Genomic DNA, 9318 nt, shown 5'->3' on the forward strand with positions numbered 1-9318 from the left:
GGCAACAAAAGCGAAACTCTGTCTCAAAAAAAAAAAAAAAAAGCCAGCTGCTGAGATGTTGATGCCTAAGAAGAACTGGATTGCCATTTGTGAACTCCTTTTTAAGGAGGGAGTCATGGTGGCCAAGAAGGATGTCCAAATGTCTAACACCCGGAGCTGGCAGACAAGTATGTGCCCAACCTTCAGGTCATGAAGGCCATGCAGTCTCTCAAGTCCTGAGTCTACATGAGTGAACAGTTTACCTGGAGACTTTTCTACTGGCACCTTACCAATGAGAGTATCCAGTACCTCTGTGATTACCTTCATATGCCCCTGGAGATTGTGCCTGCCCCCCAGCCATCCAGAGACTGGCAGGCCTTGGCCTAAAGGTCTGGAGGGTGAGTGACCTGTGACTCACAAGAGGGAAAGTGACAGAGACACCTACACACGGAGTGCTGTGCCCCCTGGTGCCGACAAGAAAGCCGAGGCTGGGGCTGCGTCAGCAACCCAATTCCAGTTTAGAGGTGGATTTGGTCATGGATGTGGTCCACCACCTCAGTAAAATTGGAGAGGATTATTTTGCATTGAATGAACTTAACAGCCAAAAAAATCTTTAAAAAAAAATTAGCTGGGTGTAGTGGCATGTGCCTATAGTCCCAGCTACTTGGGAGGATGAGGTGAGAGGACTGCTTGAGCCAGGATGTTGAGACCGCAGTAAGCTATAATCACACCACTGTGCTACAGTCTGGGTGACAGAGCATGGCTCTGTCTCTCAAAAAAAAAAAAAAAATGTGATGGGCACCTGGTCAACTGAGCAGTCTCTTTCTTTCACTGTTTCTTAAATTGTGGCTCTGGGATGACACATGAGAATTTGCATTTTAACCATTTCCCAGATAATTCAAAAGCCTTTAATTCAGGAATACCAGACTTTTCTGTTTCCCTCTGATTTACTCCAAAGAGCAATTTGTTTATTTTATTTCTTTTATTTTTTATTTTATTTTTTTATTTCAGTAAATGAAAAGTGAAAAGAGACCAAAGAGCAATTTTAAAAAGAAGTCTGAAGTGCCCAAGCTTAAGATCTTCAAGCCCTTCATGCTTATCTTCCAAAAATAGTATATCATTCAATTCCCCAACTCTCCCTGTTAAATAAAAAATCCGAAATTACATATTAAGTGTCAATCACCCAAAAGTCAAGTGAGGTTCTTCTTCTCTTCTCACACCAAAGTTGGAATACTGAGCAAATTTGAACAAAGTGAATGCTGAGTACTACTAGTCTTTCCTCAAAAGAACAAGCCTATTTTAAAGTCTGTTTTTATATAAAAGTAATTAAGAAGTCAACTCTAAACACACATTTCTAACTTCTACATACTATTTGAACTTTCTGATGTAGTTTTGCACAGGGTAAAAGTTCTAATGAAAAAGCTGACTCATGTCAGTTATAAATTACATTTGGCTGCCAGTAACAGATCTAACTAACAGTACCTTACACAGATAACAGTTTTTCTCATGTAAGAAGAGGTTCAGCTGGGCGCGGTGGCTCAAGCCTGTAATCCCAGCACTTTGGGAGGCCGAGGTGGGTGGATCACGAGGTCAAGAGATCGAGACCATCCTGGTCAACATGGTGAAACCCCGTCTCTACTAAAAATACAAAAAATTAGCTGGGCATGGTGGCACGTGCCTGTAATCCCAGCTACTCAGGAGGCTGAGGCAGGAGAATTGCCTGAACCCAAGAGGCGAAGGTTGCGGTGAGCCGAGATCACACCATTGCACTCCAGCCTGGGTAACAAGAGCGAAACTCCGTCTCAAAAAAAAAGAAGAGGTTCAGAGGCAAACTGTTGCTGGCATTGGTTTACCACCTTTTGGATATGACTCTCTTGATATTTTCTTTATAGACCTAAAATGGCTGCTGAAATTTTGGCCTTCATGTCCAGGATGACAGTGGGAGGAAGCGAAGGGGTTTATAAAAGGGGAACAAGGATGGGCGAGGTGGCTCACGCCTCTAATCCCAGCAGTTTGGCAGGCCAAGGTGGGTGGACCCCTTGAGCCCAGGGATTCAAGATAAACATGGGCAACATGGTGAAACCCCATCTCTACAAAAAATACAAAAATTTGCTGGGCGCTGTGGTGCATACCCATGGTCCCAGCTACTCTGAAGGCTGAGGTGGGAGGATCAGTTACCCCAGGGGCAGAAACTGCAGTGAGCTGAGAGACAGCACCATTGCACTCCAGCCTGGGCAACAAGTGAGACTCTGTCTCAAAAAAAAAAAAAAAAAAGAAAAACAGAAAACTCCAAAAGGGCAACAAGTACTTGCTTTATTTATTTTTTCTTCTTGCTTCTTAAAGAACATAACCAGGTATTCCAGTCAGCACTTATTTTTCATATGGCCACATATATCTTCAATGGAGACTGAGAATATAGTGTTTCCCTTGAGATCAGTGCCACTCCAGAATTTAACCAGCCTACATTATGAGTGTGTGTGTGTGTGTGTGTGTGTAATGTATGTCTGTGTGTGTATATATATGTATGTGTGTATATGTGTGTGTGTGTGTGTGTGTGTGTGTGTGTGCATGTGTGTATTTTTTTTTTTTTTTAAGAGAGGCAGGATCTCACTATGCTGTGCAGGCTGGTCTCAAATTCCTGGGCTCAAGTGATCCTGCTGCTTTGGTCTCCCAAAGTGCTGGGATTACAGGCATGAGCCACTGTGCCCGGCCAGCCTGCATTACTAAGGAGAAAGGGAATAATGGATAATAGCTTTCTTGGTCAGCTCTGCTGCTCTAACAAAATACCACAGACTAGGTTGCTTGAAAACCATATATTAGCCGGGCCCGGTGGCTCACACCACTTTGGGAGGCCAAGGTGGGCAGATCACAAGTTCAGGAGTTCGAGAACAGCCTGGCCAATATAGTGAAACCCATCTCTACTAAAAATACAAAAAATTAGCCGGGCATGATGGCTGGTGCCTGTAATCCCAGCTACTTGGGAGGCTGAGGCAGGAGAATCGCTTGAACCTTGGAGGTGGAGGTTGCAGTGAGCCAAGATCACGCCGTTGCATTCCAGCCTGGGCAACTGTGCGAGACTCCATCTCAAAAACAAACAAACAAAAACATATCTTTATTTCTCATAGTTCTGGAGGCTGGGAAGTTCAAGATAAAGTGCCAGGCAATTCAATTCTTGGTGAGGGCTATTTTCCTGGCTTGAAAATGGTAGCCTCTTCACTGTGTCCTCACATGGTGGAGAGAGAGCAAGTTCTAGTCTCTATTCCTCTTCTAGTAAGTACACTAATCTCATCATGGGGGGACCTCACCATCACGAACTTATCTAAACCTAATGACCTCTAAGAGATCTCACCTCTAAATACCATCACATTGGGGGTTAGAACTTCAATGTAGAAATTCGGAGGGGAACACAAATATTCAGTTCATAATATTTTACTCCTGCCCGCCCCCCAAATTCATGTCCTTCTCTCATGCAAAAATACATCCATTCTATCCCAGTAACTTGAAAAGTCTTATCTTGTTCCACCAACAACTCTAAAGTTGAATCCCTTATCTAAATGTCTTCTAAATCAGATATGAGTGACACTTGAGGCAGATTCAACCTAAGGCAAGATTCCTCTCCAGCTATGAACTTCTGAATCATATTATTATGTGCTTCCAAAATACAATGGGCACACAAGCATAGAATAGATATAGTACCCCCTTTTCCATAGGGAATATGTTCCAAGATCCCCAGTAGATGTTTGAAGCTGCAGATAGTACCAAACCATATAAACACTAAGTTTTTCCCTACATATATAACAATGATAAAGTTTAATTTATAAATTAGGCACAGTAATAGATAAACAACTGATGAAATGTAACAGTTATGACAATACTGTTCACAATTTCATGGATAGATTTGTTCTTATGGCAGATCTTAGCAACTTCAGCATATGAATTTTTTCTTTCCTTATTTTAGTATTTTTTTGTTTTTAGACAGTGTTTCACTCTTGTTGCCCAGGCTTGAGTGCAATGGCTCGATCTCGGCTCACTGCAACCTCCACCTCCCAGGTTCAAGCGATTCTCCTGCCTCAGCCTCCCGAGTAGCTGGCATTACAGGCATGTGCTACCACGCCTGGCTAATTTTTGTATTTTCAGTAGAGACAGGGTTTCACCATGTTGGTCAGGCTGGTCTCAAACTCCCAACCTCAGGTGATCCGCCCGCCTCAGCCTCCCAAAGAGCTGGGATTACAGGTCTGAGCCACCATGCTGGCCAAGATTTTTCTTTCCTTATTAAGTCAAGAACTTTTGGCTGGGCACCGGGGCTCACACCTGTAATCCCACCACTTTGGAAGGCCAAGGCGGATCACTTGAGGCCAGGAGTTTGAGATCAGTCAGGGCAACATGGGGAGACCTCATCTCTACAAAAAATACAAGCATTAGCTGGGTGTGGTGACCTGTGCTTGTAGTCCCAGATACTTGGTAGGCTGAGCTGGGAGGATCATTTGAACCTGGGAGGCTGCAGTGAGCCATAATAGCACCACTGCACTCCAGCCTGGGTGACAGAGCAAGATCCTGTCTCAAAAAAAAAAACCAAAAAACTTTAACCTTTTCACTTAAAAGAAGCACTTTATGGCTTCTCTTTGGTATATCCAAATTGCTAGCATCACTGCTCTTGCACTTTATGGCCATTCATAATTAAGTAAAATAAGGGTCACTTGAACACAAGCATTGCGATACTGTAACAGTCAATCTGGTAATGCAGACAACTACTAAGTGACTAACAGTAGAGCAGCATATACCAGGAGTCCCCAAACCCCCAGGCAAGGGACTGGTACTGGTCTCTATGGCCCCTTAGAAACTGGGCCACACAGCAGGAGGTGCGCGGCAGGCAAGTGAACGAAGCTTCATCTGTATTTACAGCCGCTTCCTATCACTGGCATTACGCATGAGCTCTGCCTCCTGTCAGATCAGCAGCGGCATAGGAATGTGAACTCTATCATTCACTGCGCATGCAAGGGATCTAGGCTGCCTGCTTTTTAAGAGAATCTAATGCCTGACATGTGTCACCGTCTTTCATCACACCTAGATGGGACCATCTAGTTGCAGGAAAACAAGCCCAGGACTCCTGCTGATTCTACATTATGGTGAGTTATATAATTATTTCATTATATGTTACAATGTAATAATAATAGAAATAAAGTGCACAATAAATGTAATGTACTTGAATCATACCAAAACCATCCCCTCCATTCTGGTCTGAATAATGTTAAGGACCGTTGGCATATACAACATGGATACCATGGACAAAGGGATGAGATGGACCACCCTGAGATTTCATTATGCTACTCAGAATGGTACACAAATTGAAACTTATGAATTTAAAACATTTTTATTTTTATTTTTTACCTTGCAGCTCCAGTTCAAAGGGATTAATGTATTATTTTTTAAAACAGGGTCTCATTCTGTTGCCCAGGATGAAGTGCAGTGGCATGATCATGGGTTACTGCAGCCTCAACCTCCTAAGCTCAAGCGATCCTCCCACCTCAGCCTCCCAAGTAGCTGGAACTACAGATGCACCATATCCAGCTATTTTTTTTTGTATTTTTGTAGAGAAATGTCTACGCTGAACTCCTGGGCTCAAACAATCCACCCACCTCACCCTCCCAAAATGCTGAGATTACAGGTATGAGCCACTGTGCCCAGCCCGCGATATATAATTTTAAAAATTCATTTCTCTATTGTTGGACATTTAGGTGACTTCTAATTTTTTACTACCGTAAGCAACTCTATTTTATTCTGTTAATATTTTACTTACAAAAGCAATGTATGTTATTTCTAAATAATGCTCTAAATATATATTGTGTAAAACAAAAAGAAAAATTACCTATTTTATTCACCAGTACTTCTATTTCCTGGCACTTCTATGCCCCATAAGGAAACACTATTAATTTACTGTGCATCATCTAAAGTTTTGTTTTCTGACTCACTTTTTTCTTTTCCTTCTATTCTATTAACCTACGGTGTTTTTTGTTTGTATTTGTTTTCTGCTCTTGTTATGCTCTGCCTCAAGCAACCTCTTTGCTCTTCTTATTTGCGTCTTAGTCTAGGAAACCAAAAAAATAAATCTATTAAAATTATGTATAAATTTATTATTTTTAAAGCATTGGGAGTAGAAAAGGAACAAAGAAATCTCTAATTGGTCACACCACTGTACTCCAGCCTGGGTAACAGAGCAAGATCCAGTCTCAAAAAAAAAAAGAAGAAATCTCTAACTGATTGTGTTCAATTAGTTGTAAACAGCACTGAACTTGGACCAGCCAGAATTATGTGTAAACCTAGACAAAATAAGTTATGACTGAAGGCCTCACATCTCTGATTGAATTTGACTATTTTCTCCTTTTGCATTTTGGCTTATATTGAGCCTATTAAGCCCACTTCCTAGCACTAACTGCATCAGACAGTTGGAGAAGTAATCTTTATTTTTATTTATTTTTTTCTAGAGACAAGATCTTGCTCTGTTGCCCAGGCTGTAGTACAGTGGTATGATCATAGGTCATTGCAGCCTTGAGCTCCTGGGCTCAAAAGATCCTCCTGCTTCAGCCTCCCAAGTAGCTTGATCTACAGGTATGGGCCACCATGGCCAGCTAATGTTTTAAATGTTTTGTAGACATGGAGTCTCCCTATGTTGCCCAGGCTGGTCTCTAACTTCTCCCGCAGTTTGGCCTCCCAAAGTGTTGGGATTACAGGTGTGAGCCACTGCACCTAGCCGAAAAGTAACCTTTAAATAAGGTTATTCCCCCCCTGTGCTATCTTTACTTTTCTCAAGCTAAGAGTACATTACACTTAATAAACATTTTAATGTTAACTTTTAATATGTTCATACAAATGACCATGGAAGGAAAATTCTGTAAAATAAGGAAAGAGCAGTTCAAGATAGACTTTTTAAAAATGCATTCAGTCATTAATTAAATACATACTGAGTGCCTGCCACATATCAGGCCCTGTATAAATATTAAGAATGTAAAAACAAAACAAAACAAAAAGCTCTTTATTATTCTTTTCTCTCTCTCTTTTTTTTTTTTTTTTTTGAGACAGAATCTCACTCTGTTGCCTAGGCTGTGCAGTGGTATAATCACCTCTCCCTGCTGCCTTGATCTCCTGGGCTCATGTGATGCTCTAGCCTCAGCCTCCTGAATAGCTAGGACTACAGGTATGTGCTGCATAGTCCTGGCTTTAAGGAATCCTCTTGCCTTGGCCTCCCAAAGTGTTGGGAATAGAGGTCTGAGCCACTACCACACCCAGCCACCATTTTTTTAGGAAACACAGTTTAGGAAAACCTGATAGTGCGTTTTTATTTTATTTTATTTAGATGGAGTCTTTCTCTGTTGCCAGGCTGGAGTGCAGTGGTACAGTTTCGGCTTACTGCAACCTCTGCCTTCCAGGTTCAAGTGATTCTCCTGCCTCAGCCTCCCAAGCTGGCATTACAGGCGGATGCCACTATGCCTGGCTAATTTTTATATTTTTAGTAGAGATGGGATTTCACCATGTTGGCCAAGCTGGTCTTGAACTCCTGACCTCAAGTGATCTGCCTGTCTCGGCCTCCCAAAGTGCTGGGATTACAGGCATGAGCCACCGCATCTGGCCATGATTGTGCATTTTATAGTTTTCTTTGGCTGGATCCTCCCTCCAAAATCTGTATTTGAGCACTTTTGTCTTTCAGAGAAGTACAGCAGTAAACTCAGTTCTCTATTGATAACACATTGGCATTGGACCTCTGTGTATTTCTCTATGTGTTTTTTCACCACCACAAGTATAGTTATGTCCTAGCACCCCTGACAGCATTTACCTCAAGCGCAAGAGGGAAGTCCCCTGGCTGCCCGTCTAGGTAAATATCTAGGAGATTTGGACTCCCTGTGGGTCTTTTTGGTAAAACTAAGCCCAGAGACCTGACACTGCATTTCACAATTCACACCATTGTCTAATGCGCACCCTTTCATTTTTTTTTCTTCTGCGAAAACTGTTGAAATGCCAGAAGTTTGGCTAGGGGTGAGTAGGGAAGTTTGGAATGTTTTTAATCCTGTGTTCAGTGCTCTTGGTAATATTAGAAGAGCAGCAGAGCCATGAATCTAGTCATGCTCTTGGCTAACACAGTCTACCCTGACTTAAGTGCTCCTCACATGAAAAAAGACCCAGGGCTTTAGTTGACAGTAAATGCAACCTGAGCCAGTGATGTGACCTGGCTGCCAAAACAAGTAAATGTGATATGAACTGGCATTAAAAGAAGCCTGGTGGCTAGGACAAGGAAAGTAATAGTCCCAGAGTACATTCTGCAATGGTCAGATCACACCTGGAGGATGGATGGTGTTTCCTTCCACGCTTTAAGAGTGATGTTGACAAGTTGGAGTATGCCCAGATTGGGCAACAGGATGATGAATGGCCTAGAAACTACATCTTTTGAGGAACGGTTGGAGGATGTGGGGTAGTTATCCTGAAAACTAGAAGGCATGGGGGTGTGGGATAACTATTCTCAAATGATTGCAGGATTATCATGTAGAAGAGTTGGACTCTTTTGTGTAATCTCAGCAAGCACAGCTTAGACCAATGGGTGTATGTTACAAAATGGCTGATTTTGTCTCTGTAAAGGGAAGAACTTTCTAGCCCTTATGAACACCTAGAAAATAGCAGCTCTGAACGGTAGTGACTTTATTTATTTATTGTATTTGATTTTTGAGACAGAGTCTCGCTCTTGTGGCCCAGGCTAAAGTGCAGTGGTGCTATCTCGGCTCACTGAAACCTCCACCTCCCGGGTTCAAGTGATTCTCCCACCTCAGCCTCCCGAGAAGCTGGCATTACAGGCATTCACCACCATATCCAGCTAATTTTTTTTGTATTTTTTTTAACACTTTTAAAAAATCTTTATTAACAATTAGAACAGTTTTGCAGTCAAATGAAGTAGGTCTTTTCTCTTTTGTTCTCAAAGAACCCCTTAATAAAGGAGGCACTGACAGGTACATTCCACATTAACAGGTTTTAACACTGCTCATAACTGATAATCTAGTGAACATTTAACTCCAAGTTTTAGCTTAGAGAACATAAAACTATATCCTATTGAGAACTGATTAAAAAGCAAAAGAAACAAAAATTAGCAGCTAGACAACAAAAGCAATGACCCTTAATTTAGAAGACAACTTTTTACCAAGTACCTAAGACTCTGTGGAGTAGAACTCAGGAAAGGAGAATTTTAGACCCCATCCCATAAGGACTTTAGTTTCCGAAATACCAAAAATAACTTACTTCCCCTTGTAGGTGGGTGCCACAGAATGAAGTCAGAGTAAAGCAATAAAATGCACATTCAGT

General features: G+C 41.9%; 1 long non-coding RNA gene across 1 annotated transcript in view; it reads right to left on the reverse strand.

The window, feature by feature from the left end:
- The window catches only part of LOC108303550, a 16841-nt gene extending 7529 nt beyond the window's left edge, over positions 1 to 9312 (reverse strand). The window contains exons 1-2 of the long non-coding RNA XR_001824895.2: positions 9187 to 9312; positions 3676 to 3678 (exon numbers count right to left, since the gene is read on the reverse strand). This is a non-coding gene — a long non-coding RNA (uncharacterized LOC108303550). The remainder of the gene's footprint in view (positions 1 to 3675; positions 3679 to 9186) is intronic.
- Positions 9313 to 9318: the final 6 nt, after the last annotated feature.

Source organism: Cebus imitator, unplaced genomic scaffold, assembly GCF_001604975.1.
Source record: "Cebus imitator isolate Cc_AM_T3 unplaced genomic scaffold, Cebus_imitator-1.0 Scaffold48, whole genome shotgun sequence".
NCBI classification, from domain to species: domain Eukaryota; kingdom Metazoa; phylum Chordata; class Mammalia; order Primates; family Cebidae; genus Cebus; species Cebus imitator.